Source organism: Arvicanthis niloticus, chromosome 10 (assembly GCF_011762505.2).
Source record: "Arvicanthis niloticus isolate mArvNil1 chromosome 10, mArvNil1.pat.X, whole genome shotgun sequence".
NCBI lineage: Eukaryota > Metazoa > Chordata > Mammalia > Rodentia > Muridae > Arvicanthis > Arvicanthis niloticus.
In genome coordinates this window covers 44,463,621-44,480,043 of record NC_047667.1, presented here as the reverse complement: position 1 = coordinate 44,480,043, position 16,423 = coordinate 44,463,621, and the positions used below count along the sequence as shown (strand labels likewise).

Here is a 16,423-nt window from a genome sequence, read left to right as displayed (position 1 = left end):
CTGTTAAGTATGAAGGGTTGGAATAAACGTTTGCCTTTCATCAAGGTTCTTTATAGTCTATAAAGATGTGACAACCTACGCTACACACACAGGTGACACTTGGTCGGGCATCACAGTGGAGAGCTCTTCGAACTTGAAATTAAATTTCCCTTCCAGCACCTCTGAGGATGAGCTGTGAGACAGGTAACTTAACATCCCAGGCAAAGTAGCCTTGTTAAAGGATCTTGTTCCAGATACCCTTGTAAGACTGTGGTAGAATACTTGAGAAAAAGCACTCTTTGTGGCATAGACCCAAAGTTTAACTAATATTTTAATAAACAAATATAACGTCTAACAGGTGTGGCCAAGCTGTTTGCCACAGACCACGGGAGCCCAAGAGTGGTGATTAATGTAGTTCAAGACATTTGTAGATCCCAGTGTGTAGTAACTGTTAGACTCCACTTGCTAGAAGCACGTAGAAAAGTAACTATAGTGAGTGTTCAGCAAAAGGTGCTATTAAAAGAGTGCAGCAGCCAACAATTGGCAGATGAGACCTCATGATGTTGAAAAGCTTCTGCACAGAGCCAGTGAGACATGACCAAGGGGACCAAGGTGTACACCATAAAGCATAAGAAACTGAGTTCAGTCCCCAGAACCACAGGGCAGAAGGAAGAAACTGACTCCCACAAGTGGTCCGCTGACCTCTACATAATCACTGTGGTATATACATACATACACACACTAAAGTGATTTTTAAACTTTTAAAACTTTTATACAGCAAAAGACGATGTGAAGTAAAGAGTCACCCTCACAAAATGGAAGAACATCTTTGCCTGCTGTACATCCAACAGTGGACTGATATCCAGAATAAGAACTCTAAAAAAGTAAACAAACAAACAAAACGATAATTGAGGAATGTACCGTAGCCATAAGCAGATACTTTTAAAGAGAAATACAAATGGCTAATAAGACTTTAAAAGGTGTTCAACATCATTAGCAATGGTGGGGGGTAGGAAGACAAATTGAAGGATCATGAGATTCCATCTCACCCCAGTGACAACGACTGCCATCATGAAAGCAGATGACAAGTGCCGGAAAGAATGTGGAGGAACAGGAAACCTCACTCACTGCTGTTGCTGGGAGTGTGACCAGGGCACAGCTACTGCTATGCAAAACAGCCTGGAGGGTCCTCAAAGAGCTAGAAACAGAACGACATGGCCCACCATGCCTCTCATAGACATACACTCAAGACACTCATTCAAACACGGTTGTTACTTGTCTATTCACAACAGTTCGGAAAGAAAACTCAGCCTAGATATTTGTCAGTAGATGAACAGATAATGAAGAGGAAGAATTTACACAGAGGAATTGTCATAGCGCTAAATAAAAATGAAATTGCAAGCAAATGATGGTACTGGAGTGAGGTGATTCAGGACCCAGGAAAACAAACTCTGCGTTCTCTCTTGTGCATGGGTCCTGACCTTAGGATCTCTGTGTTTTTCTGTGTTCTCTCTTGTACTTGGGTCCTGACCTTAGGATCTCTGTGTTTTTCTATGTTTTCTCTTGTACATGGGTCCTGACCTTAGGATCTCTGTGTTTTCCTGTGTTCTCTCTTGTACATGGGTCCTGACCTTAGGATCTCTGTGTTTTTCTATGTTTTCTCTTGTACATGGGTCCTGACCTTAGGATCTCTGTGTTTTTCTGTGTTCTCTCTTGTGCATGGGTCCTGACCTTAGGATCTCTGTGTTTTTCTGCGTTCTTTCTTGTGCATGGGTCCTGACCTTAGGATCTCTGTGTTTTTCTTGTAGAGGCCAGAAAACTGGAAAAGGGCCACTGGGTCAAGGGTTACCTCAAGGGATGGTGAGCAGCAGAAAATAGGTAACATGAAAACAAAGAGGGAAGCTAATGGGAGGGGTTGCCAAAATAGAGATAGAGAAGGAAGAAGAAGAGAGAGAAGAAGGGGAGGAGCTAACCAAACTGAAGAGTATATGAAAAAGCCCTATGGAAATCCACTATCTGTAAACCAATTTTAATATATGGTTTTAAAAGATAGAAAGTAGATAACCTGTGAGCTGGATACTGCACCTAATAGCTATAGTTATTTAACCAAACCCCAATGCAAGTGTTTCCTCCTTATGAGTCTCCCCAAAACCATACAAATGCTTGCCATTCCTTTTGGTTGCCCGTCAGACCTAATTTAAAAGGTCCTATTGCTGAAGACATTACACGTCTCAGTCACAAGGTGTAAAGATTTGAGCTGGAACTGGGCTGAAAGCTTCCTCCATGGCGGCTAGTTTTCACAGTTCAGGAAATTACTATGCAGGCTTCAAGGGGTGGGGCAAGAAAATAGTGGTCTTCCTTAGATGAGATCTCTGTGAACTATAATACCAAGCCAGGCAAGATGTGTCTCCTGGCACAATGGTGATGTAACTGTTATAGGGGTAACCATTACTTAACTTGGTTTGGGGCCATTCTGAAGGAGAAATGAATGCCTAGTACTGTAAACCTGATTTAAACCCCCCATGGCTGATGAGGTCTTGGATATGGGGGAAGGGGAACTTGCCACTATTGTTCAGCTAAGTTGGCGCCTAACTGCCTTCTAAATACTTATGTCTATGCTCACAGACAAGTGCTATTTTCAGCCTTAATCAGAGAAGTTTCTCCTTGCAATGAATGGTGGTGCATACAGAAAGTCAAGGCTGCTCAAGGTGCAGAGAACACAGGCTGGTCGAGCGTTCAGCCCTAAAGAAGACGTTTACACTACACGCTCTGAGCCTCAGAGAACAAGGAAAAAGAGAGGATGGAAAAAATAAAAGAGCCAAAAGATAGGGAAAGGGCAGAGAAATGTTTTCTTCTGGACACAACATAACCAGTGCAATCTTGACCTCCCAGCATCCACAGCTGCCTGCCATCAGCCTGCATAAGACCCAACCTGTCAATAGTCAAGCATGGATCATGGGCCCTTGAGGCTCTATGCCTCCTGACGGATATCCTGACATATATCTAAAACTGTCAAAGAAGAAATTCAATAAAAGATTTTGTAAGTTTATCACTTTGCAGCGGTGGAATGACTTATAAGCTGGCAGTATGACGCTCGAATCTCATTTTTTTAAGTGCAATTTAAAGTTCAAGTCTTACAGGGCTGGTGAGATGGCTCAGCAGTTAAGAGAACTGACTGCTCTTCCGGAGGTCATGAGTTCAAATCCCAGCAACCACATGGTGACTCACAACCATCCGTAAGGAGATCTGATGCCCTCTTATGGGATATCTGAAGACAGCTACAGTGTACTTACACATAATAAATAAATAAATAAATAAATAAATAAATAATGCCTTTGGGCCGGAGCGAGTGGGGCCGGAACAGAGAAGGGAAGGGGAAGAAAAAAAATTAACTTTTACTCAGTGACATCGTAGGATAAACCTGAAATCATCTTCATTATTTTCCTGAATATAAAATCCTTACTATAGCTTTCCTCACCCCCTCCCCCAAATGCAAGAACTACTTTCTCAGCTGTTTAGAGCATGTTGTTTTATTTAGCTTTTATCTTTCATTCATAATGAACTTTTCACTTCGTTTTAATTTATTATTGATTAATAACCTAACCCAGAGTTACTATTTCCAATAGTCATTCTGCCCTTTCTTTTATAGTTACCCACTGTTACCATATCTTGTCTTCCCCAGAAGTACCTGCCCGTGTGTTGTTATTTCATTATCTAGTGGAATCCATGGAACTATTCATTTGAGAAACAGTGGGGAAGACCAGAAAGGGTCAGAGATTTTGCCGAGCTCATCCAATACAGCTGCATTCGTCACCAAATGAAGAACTTCACAGCAAATCAATTAGAGGATTTCTAGCCCAATGTTTTTGTCAAAAAAAAAAAAAAAAAAAAAGGAAGAAGAAAAAGAAAAAAAAAGCACAGTGCTTAGCAATAGGCATGGAACATATTCAGCACAAAAACGCAATTATGTAAAACCTCATTTCGTGTGAATACAATGATTACAACCTTCAAAGTCATCCAGCCTGTATAAATAGGCTCATTCAGCCTAATGATAGATTGGTAGGTAGATAGACAGCTATTCAATGATTAAAAATAAGAACTCAAAGATTCATTTCTGTATTTTCTCCTCATCCAGTCTGTCAGCCAACAAAGTTCCATTCCACTTTCTGGTGTTCGTTCTACTCCTCTGCCCACTGTTCATGTACAGAAATAGTCGGTGAATGCACACATGTGTTTTAGTGGCACTTATGTCCCTTGTTCTCTCCGCCTGGAACTAGCGCCTGCAGATAGAGCTACTCCCCAGGAGTGCTGCTCTGGTGCTGGATTTAGCACATTAGGGCAATTTCTGGAGGAACCATTTATGATGCCAAAAAACCAAGTTCCAACTTCAGTTCTAGAGGACACGGGAGGGCGGCGTGTCAAGATGATGGAGAGGGTTCTTTTCTGAGCACGCATGTCTGCAGTCATCACAACACAGTTGCCAAACGTTGCTGTTTTCTGGGGACAGCTTATAAATGACTGCTGCAGATTCTCTGTGTGCTGAGCAAACACTACCCTTCCTGACATTGCTTCTGTGGTAGAGTCTCTTTACAAGATTGCTATCACTGTTTCCTTAACACTAAGGATACGCTTTGTATTCCTTATGGCATTAATGACATCACGGCCTCCATGGGCTCGGGCTGATCCGGATGTCATTCATCAAATACATGATATCATTAACTGACTCCAACTGGGGTCTAACTCATCTATAGAGAATGAGAAAAAGCAGTTCTTTCATTCAACACGTAATTATTTTACACAAATATAAATTCATTTGTTAATTGAAATAAAATTCTTTTCCTCTCATAGAAGCTGACTCTCCATAGCTCCTATAGTGAAGAAGGTAAGTCCCAAAACTACATAGAAAGAATCCACAGTCCACGTTCTTACCTAATAACTAGGGAGTAGGTGCCTATTACATGCCAAGTTAAGCGACACAAAGAGAACAAGGTGAACTTACTTCTTGTACTGATGTCTTAGGTGTTCTATTGCTATGATGAAACACCATGACCAAAAGCAATTTGGAGAAGAAAGGGATTATTTGGCTTATACTTCTACATCACAGTCCATCATTGAAGGAAGTCAAGACAAGAACTCAAACAGGACAAGAACCTAGAAGCAGAAGCTAAGGCAGAGGTGAGAGATGTTTCTTACTGGCTTGTTTCTCATGGCTTTGCATAGCATTTCTTATAGAACCCAGGACCACCAGCCCAGGGACAGTACTACCCACAACAGGCTGGGCCCTCCTCCATCAATCACCAATTAAGAAAATGCCTTACAGCTGGATCTTATGGAGATATTTTCTCAACTGAGGCTCTCTCTAGTGACTGTAGCTTGTGTCAAGTTGACATAAGACTAACCAAGACAACTATCTAATGAAGACACAGACAAACTAGTTACAATGGCATGTATGGGGAATGAGAATATGAAACAAGTTAAATCCATTATGAAGGTAGCACACCCAGTCAAAGAAAGCTTCTCAAAAGAAAAGCAGCTTCGAGTCTTCCACTAGCAGCCTTCAGATGAAGATGTAGAGCTCTCAGCTGCTCCTGCACCATGCCTGCCTGGATGCTGCCATATTCCCACCTTGATGATAATGGACCGAACCTCTGAACCTATAAGCCAGCCCCAATTAAATGTTGTCTTTTATAAGATTTGCCTTGGTCATGGTGTCTGTTCACAGCCTTAAAACCCTAACTAAGACAGAAGTTGGTACCAGAGACTGGGGTATTGCTGTGATAGGCCTGACCATGTTTTTGCTTAGAAGAATGTGGATTTGGGGACTTTGGATTTGGAAAGCCATGGAATGTTTTAAGTGGGGCTTAATGAGCCATACTCGTAGGAATATGGAAGACTTTGTTGCTCTGAGTGATTTGAACTGTGCAGACCTGGCCCAAGAGGTTTCAGTGGAAAAGAACTAGTACGTGTCCTATAGACTGTTTTGTGGTATTTGGTGAAGAATGTGGCTACTTTTTGCCCTTGTCCACAAAGTCTGCTGAGGCTAAGGTGAAGAGACTCAGACTAATCGCATTGACAAAGAAGTCTCAGAGATGCCCATCATAGACTTTGTTCTCTGGTTAAGTCGCATGAAGAGCATTTTAAACAAGCACAGCAAGCTTAGAAAGAACAAATATAAAATATATGATTCGAGTATTAAAGGGGTACCACAAAGTAAAACGGAGTTGAATCCTGAGTTCAAGGAAATAACAAATTAAGAAAGTGGGACTTTGGGCCAAGATCCTATCTAGCTAGATTTAAATGGTGGAACACACCTTTAATTCCAGGAGATAAACACCCAGGTGGTACTGGTTCTGAAGACATGAAGGGGTCATGAAAAGCAGCTGAGGCTTGGCCCTGTGAGAAGCCATGGAAGGCTATTGGTGAAGGTGCAGCCTCAGCTGCAGTTAACGGCCCAGTACTGAAGGGGTTATGCAAAGGATTTGAGGTTTGGCACCATGAAGAAAGCCTATGAGAGGCTGTTGGTGAAGCCTAGTTGCAGTGGAAGACCCCAGTCTATCGGAGTGCCAGTACCATAGGATGATCACCAAGAACAGTATCAGCAGTGAAGTGGATCAACCTGAGCTTTGAATACTACAGAGGGCAGAGCTGGAGAAGTGATGCCAGCCCTTAGGAGGAGCCCAGAAGATTATGTGTGGATCCCAGACATTGGAACAAGAAGCTGTAACGTTGAAGTTGCCTTGAAGACCCCAAGATATTCAAGATGCCAGAGCTGTGAGATTACCTGCTGAGGAAAGCTGCTAACAGGGAGTGGAACCAGCTCAGGAGAAAGAACTTTACTGCTGTTAACAAAGATGAAAAAAGAGTTGGAGATCTGAAGACAGCTTTGACATCAGACATGGAGATGTTTGAAGTTTGCCCAGCTGGTTTCATGACTTGCTTTGGGGATTACAGTTAAGTGATTGGATGAATCTCAAAAAAAAACCTTGGACTTTAGACTTTTAACACTGTTGGTACTGCTTTAGACTATGGGGAATTTGGAAGTTGGGATTAAATGTACTTTTTTTTTATTATGGCTAGATATGGCACCCATAGGCTCATGGGTTTGAACAAACCTATAGGGGCCAGGGAGTGGAATGTCATGGTTTGAATATGTTTGGCCTAGGGAGTGGCACTATTTGGAGGTGTGGCCTTGGTGGAGTAGGTGTGTCACTGTGGGCATGGGCTTTAAGACCCTCCTCACCCTAGCTGCCTGGAAATCAGTCTTCAAATGATGATATAGAACTCTCAGCTCTTCCTGTACCATGCCTGCCTGGATGCTGCCATGTTCCCACCTTGGTGATACTGGATTGCACCTCTGAACCTGTAAGCAAGCCCCAATTAAATGTTGTCCTTTATAGGAAAAAAAAAAAAAAGCAGCCTCAACTGAGACCTGCAAGATAAGAGTACATGATGCTGGAAGCAGGTGAAAGAGCATTGTACTCTGGGAAGAAGGATGCACACTGGGAAAAGACTCCTGGGCAAAGGAAGACTTGGGGCACACAGCAGCTATGGTCAATGGAGTAGGTCATAGATGTGGTGGTTTGAGCACCTAGGACATAAAGAGCAGTATTGACAGTTAAGACCATCGAGCCCCTCCTAGCTGCCTCGCTCAGCCTCAGAAAAAGGCATGTTGCCCCACGTCTCCCAAGACCTGGGTTTGGGTTTTGTTTGTTTTTGTTTTCATTTGGGGGGGTTGGTTTTGCTGGGGTGTTTTTGTTTTGTTTGTTTGTTGTTGTTGGGGTATTTGTTTTTGAGGCAGCATTTCTCTGTGTAGCACTGGCTGTCCGGGAACTTGCTCCAGAGACCAGGCTGGCCTCTGCCTGCCTTTGCCTGCTGAGTGCACGGATTAAAGGCATGTGCTGTCAACTCACAGTTAAGACCTGGGGTTCTTTACTTTAAAAAACATATCTGCTATTTCTGTCTGCCCAACATCCTGTCATTTCTGACAATAATTCATCAGTTTTCCTTTTTAAAATCTTCCTGGTCTATTCTTAACTTATATACCAAATATAAAACATACCCTATCTTTTTATCTAAGAGTGGGCACAAATATTCAGGCATAAATATAAGAATTTATGTCTCCCTAACCACGGAGACTAATTCCACATCCAGCATATGTCCAGGGACATATCACTCTGAACTGGAGCTTGGAAATGGTTATGTCTCCAACCTACAAAAGTTATCCTGAAACCACTGAAGAAGGAAAAACTACACCTCCCACTGGGTTAGCTGAGATAGCACAATGCCAATATGGATGGAGCAGGTGGTCATCTCCTCTCTCATCCATTTGCTCGATAATCGTCTATTAAGTAGCTGCTTTGCGCCTTATGCTGTTATAAGCATCCGGACTACAAAATAAAACATAATTCCATGACAAACCTTTTTAAAATCAGGCGGTAAGGCAAATAAAGTGGAGAGAATGGTCTCAGAATTCTATACCACAGGCAAGGTGAGGTTTCCAAGTCTATCAGTAATACTCTCCTTAAATCAGTACAGGCCAAACTAAAGGACTGGTGGAGAGGAAGACTGATCTAGGCATGGGTGTCAGAGCCAAGAGACAGCAAGGAGGCAGAATAAGCAGGATCTGGAAGTTAGTTGGACTTACCTGGATTGCTGCCTGCAGATGCTGAGGTCCCTGATCAAGAATTTTACTGGGGAAGCATGTTGGGCTGTGGTGAAGTTTAGTTGCCTTTGGGAACGCTTGCCGGAGGAGTCTGAAGCAGTAACAATGAGTCAGGAGGAGCTCCCAAGAGAAGTCTGAGGAGACATGCATTTGTGGCAGATGATATTCTTCTGTTTATGCGTTGCTAATTTTTTTTTCCTGAAGATTCCGTGTGTTTTAATTTAGGCAGTATCAACACCCATGCCACAATTAAAATCACAGTTATAAATGGGACCATCAAAGGTGAGCACAGGCTTCAAAATAACCATTTAGGTGAGAAACAAAGAAAGAAGAGTCAACGTACACTGAGAACACACAGTCAGAACAGCATGGAGGGAGGTGACAGCAGGAAGACCAGCAAGTGAGCCTTACTCCAGAGTAACTCAAGAGCAACCTGGGCTACAAGAGATCCTGTACCAAGCAAAACAAGGGGAGGGGGCAGAAGAAGAGGAGAAAAACAGTGTAGGAGATCAAGTCCTATACAAACTTGAAACAGTATCAACTCAGCTTCAGGGGACTGATGGAAAGATCAAGACCGAGAGAAGAGAGCAGATGCCCTGAAGGAGCTGTGTGTTTTCATTGGCTGGTTTGATGATTAGTGGGATGACGTAAAATGGAAGATACAGGAGTTTTAAAGAAGAGGCTGAAGGAGCAGATAAATACAGGACAGGGAGGTGGATGCAGTAGTCTCTGGGGAGGGGACTTGTCCAGGTCAAAAAGACCTTGATGTAATATCAAATGCCTATAGTCCCAGTACTTGAGAATCTAAAGTAGGAGGACAAGGTGTTCAAGGCCAGCCTAGACTCTATACTAAGTTGCAGGCAGGCCTGGGCTACATAAGACCTTGTCTCAAAAAAACACCAACCAACCAAAAACCATAAAGAACCACAATAAATGCAAAACTACAGACAGCAAGGGATGTATGCAGACCTGTGTAGATAGTTTTGTGAACTAGGCTAGGCTGATGGGGGAATATGTGTGTGGTAATTAAAGAAATCTATCATTTCTATTAAAGCATCTTATGAGTTTCCCCCAGTTTCCAGTGTAATCAGTTGATCTGTGGTGGTGAGAAGCCAAGAAACTCCACACAGTCACTAATGACAGGTGTCCTGTATTTTAGTTGAAACCTGTTTTATTTTTTTTGACTCAGTCAAATTTCCTTCAGGTCATCTTAAGAACTTTTATTTTGCCCCCTCTGTCCCTCAAAAGTCATCAGTAGTAAAGGCTCCTATTCTAGGCACCAGCCACATGAAAATCGATACCTGGACATCAAAGATGAGGTGGTATCTAATCACTACTTGTAAGGCCTTTTTCTTGAAAGCAAAGCTTGCTCCTAACAATATCATACTGTGAGTGCGCCCCCTCTAGGAGGATCTTTCCAGACTGTTCCAGAGTATCACAATGTAAAGAGTCCTAAATGGTGATGGGTGAGATACATTCCCAAGGAAAATATCCCATCGTTTTAGATGTGATAAAATCCAGAGTTGTGTGAGAAACTGTTCAGCAGGTGGGAAACTCACAGTAGGTGAGGAATCATCACCGGGGAGCTCATCCATCCCAATGGAGTCACTAAGACAGCACACGAGCTGCAGCCCAGAGTACCATATGGCTCATCCGGACCTGTGCCAGGACCCAGATCTCTCTTCTCCCAGCCCAGCGGACACTCCTCTCCTTGTAACATCTGTTTTTCCTACCGAGCTGCAAATTCCACAGGGGCCATCGAGTCTTCCACCTTGTTTGCCTAGGTTTTCCCAGCAGAGAGGTGGGAATTCAAAATATCTGTTGGCTAAAACATTAGCTGAGCTCCAGGTAGACAAGTGGTCCCTTTTGAGGTTTCTTGCAAAGCTGGTGAGCAGAGAAAAAGAGTCTCCATAGAAAGAAAGAAAAAAAATCACCAACCTGTAAACACATGGTTTACGAACTCGGCAAATACCAGGAACTCTGGGCACGACTTCAGGATATAAACCTTGGGAACAGAAGCCACACAGCCACCGCTTGCTCACCACTCTGGGCCACAGTTTGTCACAGTTGGCAGCCACCGTGCCCCTAGTCATCTGTATAGCTTGAGAACAGAAGTTTCCACATTGTCTCTAAGTCTGCTTTAACCAGCTTGAATCCTCCTTAAAATATTTAACAGGCTCTATCCTCTCCCCAAACACTGTAATTGCCAAGCCTCCTTTCATCTTACCATAATCAAACTCGCCTAAATTCCTATGAAAGTTGAAATTACATGCATGTTAGCCATGCATTCCATCCAACAAGGGAAGGCCCCTGCCAGGGTATGCAATCACTGTACAGAGTAAGGGGTCTAAAGCAGCATCAGCCAACATTGAACTTGAGGTTTGTTTTTTTTCTTTTTTTCAAACAGGATCCAGTCAACTTCTTCGTTCCGATGAAACCATGTGCTGGCCTGAATGCCTGTCTTCTCTGGTTCAAACTAAATGCTTTTCAAATGAATCTGTTAGTTGGGTCTCTAATGAAAATTATATTCCCTCTTACTTTTCTTCAGCTTGGGTTTGGTGTGGGTGAAGTTGTTAGTGGTGAAAATAAGTACTTACATCTTTGCTCCTCAATCAGGAGCTGCTGCAGCTGCTTCTGCTACATCCCATCCTGACAGCCTGCTGTTACTCACAGCTGGCAGACACTGCTAACTGCCGTGCCACGTCAGCCACACAGAACCTTTCTGCTTCAGCAACAGTTTCCCCACGGAATAATTTAGTAGTAGCTCCTGAGGCTGGAAACATGATCTGATCACCATTTTGAAACGGTCCCACTAAAAGGGGCACTACTTGAAAGTATAAAGAGTAACCACACAGACTTCTGCATGCCCAATCAAAATTCCTGAAGACACTAAACATCGCACTGGCTTTCTTAGCAATCATGACAGCAACTTAGTAAGTGCCCCACCTCAAAACTGTATCAGGATTAATGATAGCTCATTTTTTAAAAATTAATAAGTTTGGAATGGGAAAATATTGAAAAGGTTTTTACTTGAAAATAGGGGCGTGATTGACTAAATTACTATAACAACATTATATATTGATAAAGGTCATAAAAAATGTGTGGTGGCAGCTGCTAATATTCCTTTCCTCTGAGAAAGTCTGAAAGAGAGCATTGGCAGAGTGGAAGTTACTTTTTCAAAGGCTCAGATGAAATAGCATCTATTATGTCCTGTTTCTTTAAAATAGTCTCTTTGTGAGTAGTGTGTGTGCTTAAAGGACCGTCTGTAAGTTTATGAAGTGCTAACTAGATATCTTAAAGCAGTGGGACTCTAAATGACTTTTCTTTTACTATATAGTTTTAAGTGTCTTTCAATTCCGCCCCTCGGGGGAAACTATTTAGGTAATTGGGAAAGAAAAAAAAAAAACGTAAAGGTGTTTTTAGTAAGTGAAAATCATTGGCAAGTGGTAGCTTGCCTGAACCCTTATGCTTCTGAGTCTTTTGCTGAATCTTAAATAAACTTGGGGTTGGGGAGGGGCGCTAGCAGGGATGTTTGTGGGTTCTTTCTCTGCTCCAGACACACTCACAAATGCTAAAGACATTCTCAGACTTTTCTGGACCGGACAAGTCACACCAGAAAGAATGGGAAACACTGATCTGGTCCTGAGCTCCACAGCCCTCCCCTCCAGAGATGCTTTTGTCAGAAGCAGGCTATATCCACCTGCCCTTGGGAGTAAAAAAGGAACCCCAGGCCACAGGCCCACTGAGAGATACTGCAGAAAAAGGAGTTCAGCCCAGACAACTTCAGATAATGCTGCCAGGGATGACTCCGAAATCATTTATGGAAATGCCTGTTACAGAATGGTGATTGGCAGGTGGTGAACCAAGCCTTCCTCTATTTCAACCACAAGAAATTGGATACTACAAGCTCTGACTGATAAATAACCAATAATAAACAAATGTTCCACAACTAAAACACAAGAGAGAGTATTCTTTTTTATTATTATTATTAAATCAAAGCAGGGGGCTGGAGAGATGACTCAGTGGTTAAAAGCACTGACTGCTCTTCCAAGGTCCTGAGTTCAATTTCCAGCAACCACATGGTGGCTCACAACCATATGTAATGGGATCCAACACCCTCTTCTGATGTGTCTGAAGAAAACTGCACTGTGCTCATACACATAAGTAAATCGTTTTTTTAAAAGTAGGGAGGAGTTGAAGGAGCAGAAAAACATCACAAAATATATTGTATGAAAAAACTAATGTAAATAGACAAATAAAAGGAAATATATGGATAGACATAAAATTAAATGAATAACAAATTTATAATGTGCAAAGTTTAGAAAATTCAAGATGTTCAATCATCATAAAGCTATATATCAAGCAAACATGTGTGAGAATCAGAAGGTATATGTCGCTTGTTTGTATTAGCTAGACCAGAAGAGACTCAGTGTCAGACTTACATAGGGGAAAGCTGTGCTTTCAGAAAAATTGATGAATTATAGAATTCTTCTAAGATTTGTTTAAAAAAAAAAAAAAAAAAAACTAGGGAGGCAGAGGCAGGTGGATTTCTGAGTTCAAGGCCAGCCTGGTCTACAGAGTGAGTTCCAGGACAGCCAGGGCTACACAGAGAAACCCTGTCTCAAAACAAACAAACAAACAAAAAAAACAAAAACAAAAAAACAAAACAAACAAACAAACAAAAAACCTAGTATCCATTATGAAAGAGGATATAACTTATCAACAGTAGTGACTCTTACTTTTTTTAATCCTAAAAATAACCATAGCTGACTGGCTTATAAACAGAAATTTATTTTTTCTAGTTATAAAGACTGGAAAGGCCATGGCTATAACTTCTTTTCTAGTTCTAATTCTGTCATGGATATTTTTTTCTTTGCGTGGTGGATAAGTGCATTAAAATATATTCCATACTAAGAGTGTAAAGTCTAAAACAAAGCTTTACAAATTCTGCCCTTTCTGGGTGCCTATTCTGGCCATAGAGACATTCACTGAGCTGCGTAGACTTTGGATCTAGTTAATTTTGATGTGTGATATTTATATTTATTCTGCAAGTCTTTTATAATAAAATTTTATAATGTAAACTTTTTTTTTAATGTTCTGTTACTTTCAACTACAGAAATAATCCAAATAATCGTGTGGGATGTGGCGGCCCCACAACTGTCTTTCCAGCAGAGGTAGGAGGACCCAGAGTTGGAAGCTACCCTGGGATGCAAAGCAAAACGTTGCCTTTAAAAAGCACACAGCATCAAAAAACAACAAAAAGATATTTTAAGTGGTGACATTTTGAGTGACTTTTACTTTACCCTCTATGTTTGAAAGTAAATTTCTTATTCCCCCTATAAAAACTAAGTAATCAGAAAAAAATATAAAGATGTTCATATTATGTAAAACTAAATAATAAACAACTTGTTCGTTGTAGTGATTTACTTTTTTTTTAAATCCTAAAAATAACCCTAGCTGACTGGTTTACGTTCTTGCTCTTGCCTTTTGCCATCTGGTTAACTCTAGTGCTGCCTGTACTTGCTGTCTCTGACTGAAGCCTGTCTTTCTAGTTATCTAGCTTGTGTCTGATCTCCTAGGGGTCCAGATGTCTCTGTGATCTTTTCCAGCTGCACTGATTACAGTGGTACCTCTAGGATGCCTCAGGATATGGTGCCTCCAAGGTAGTAGTCCAGCTAGGTGTCTGCTGTTCTGGGTGCAGTGTCTCCTCTAGAATATCTCAGGATATGTTGTCTGAAGCTCTGAGTTCATTTGTTCCTCTGTGGCTCTGGATTGAGTGGACCTTCCAGTATGTCTCAGGTGGAATCCGGGGTCCACACAACAGCAGACCTGGCAGAGGTCTGATCCAGGCCTCAGATCTGAGAACTAGTTTCTAAGACACTGTCCAAGTTAGAGCGCCTGGGATCCCTGCTTTCTCTGGGTTCTTGGATGTTGGGGACAGAGCTGCCACCCAAGATCTGCTCAGTGCTCTGGCCCAGACCAGAAGGAACCAGTGTTCTGGGCCGGAAGTGACTTCCTGGGTCCTTTTGGTTCCCAGTTACTCCCTGTTTAGGGCGGGTCCTGCTGTCTGCTTACCTAAGATACTGCCTGAGTTCGAGCACCTGGAATCCCTGCTTCCTCTGGGTTCTTGGAGGTTGGGGACAGAGCTGCCACCCAAGATCTGCTCAGTGCTCTGGCCCAGACCGGAAGGAACCAGTGTTCGGGGCTGGAAGTGACTTTCTGGGTCCTTTTGGTTCCCAGTTACTCCCTGTTTAGGGCGGGCCCTGCTGTCTGCTTACCTAAGATACTGCCTGAGTTCGAGAGCCTGGAATCCCTGCTTCCTCTGGGTTCTTGGAGGTTGGGGACAGAGCTGCCACCCAAGGTCTGCTCAGTGCTCTGGCCCAGACCGGAAGGAACCAGTGTTCCGGGCTGGAAGTGACTTCCTGGGTCCTTTTGGTTCCCAGTTACTCCCTGTTTAGGGTGGGCCCTGCTGTCTGCTTACCTAAGATACTGCCTGAGTTCGAGCACCTGGAATCCCTGCTTCCTCTGGGTTCTTGGAGGTTGGGGACAGAGCTGCCACCCAAGATCTGCTCAGTGCTCTGGCCCAGACTGGAAGGAACCAGTGTTCCGGGCAGGAAGTGACTTTCTGGGTCCTTTTGGTTCCCAGTTACTCCCTGTTTAGGGCGGGCCCTGCTGTCTGCTTACCTAAGATACTGCCTGAGTTCGAGAGCCTGGAATCCCTGCTTCCTCTGGGTTCTTGGAAGTTGGGGACAGAGCTGCCACCCAAGATCTGCTCAGTGCTCTGGCCCAGACCGGAAGCTAGCTGACTGGTTTATAAATAAAAATTTGTTGTTGGGTTTTTTTTCTAGTTATGGAGACTGGAAAAGCCAGGGTGAAGCCACCAGCAATTTGGTGCTTGTTTATTTGTTTGTTTTTTATGAAACTCTATTTGGATGTCTAAACTATGCCTTTCCATGGTGGGATGATAAAGCAGCTCCCTCCTGCCTCCTCTAAAGGCACATGAATCTCATTCATGAAGCCTTTACTATCATGTCCTGATCACACCCCAACGGCTAAGATCACCACATTGGATGTCTGGATTTTAACATATGAATTTGGGGATGATGTTCACCCATTAAGGCATCCCATCATTCAAGATAGGAAGAACTGAAGGATCAGAGAGGTTAAATAACTTGTCCAAGTCCATACAGTAAGACTCAGAGCCTCTAGATCTGAGATCAATCCATATTTGCTTTCATTATTAAGAATGACTGTTGCTGGTATGGCACTGCCACTGGGATATGGGTCCTCACACATCAATCTTTAATCAAAGAAATGCCGTTACAGACATGTTCATGAGACAACCTGGTGGAGGCGATGCTAAATTAAGATTTAGCAATTCCTGACAAAAACTAGCAATCATATACATATTCTCTCTTTGTATGCAAAAATTACTTCCTTGGATTTATGCAAAGAATAGTTAAATCTGACTTGTATTTGCATCCCGTCTTGCAATTGGCTAACTCTTTTTTTTTTATTTCTTTAAAATACATGTCAGATAACTCTTATTTTTGTTAATAACCACCCAACTAAATAAAATGTAATAGATTTTACAAGTAGATACCCATAAAAATCAGAAGGTACATCAATGTCCTTGGTATACATGCAGCAAAGATGCATCCAAACATTAATAGCCCTGTATTTCTCTTGGCTTGGATACCTCAGATGAATTGGGAAAGTTATTCAATCTATCTAGGTATCACTAAACCACTAAGTAAAGATGCAAATGCTATGGCCGATACT

General features: G+C 42.4%; 1 protein-coding gene across 1 annotated transcript in view; it reads right to left on the bottom strand.

The window, feature by feature from the left end:
* Window positions 1-11,348, bottom strand: part of Sec16b (SEC16 homolog B, endoplasmic reticulum export factor) — a 59,910-nt gene extending 48,562 nt beyond the window's left edge. The window contains exons 1-3 of the mRNA XM_076941428.1: window positions 11,239-11,348; window positions 10,580-10,742; window positions 8,624-8,775 (exon numbers count right to left, since the gene is read on the bottom strand). The gene's annotated coding sequence lies outside the window, so the exon portion shown is untranslated. The remainder of the gene's footprint in view (window positions 1-8,623; window positions 8,776-10,579; window positions 10,743-11,238) is intronic.
* Window positions 11,349-16,423: the final 5,075 nt, after the last annotated feature.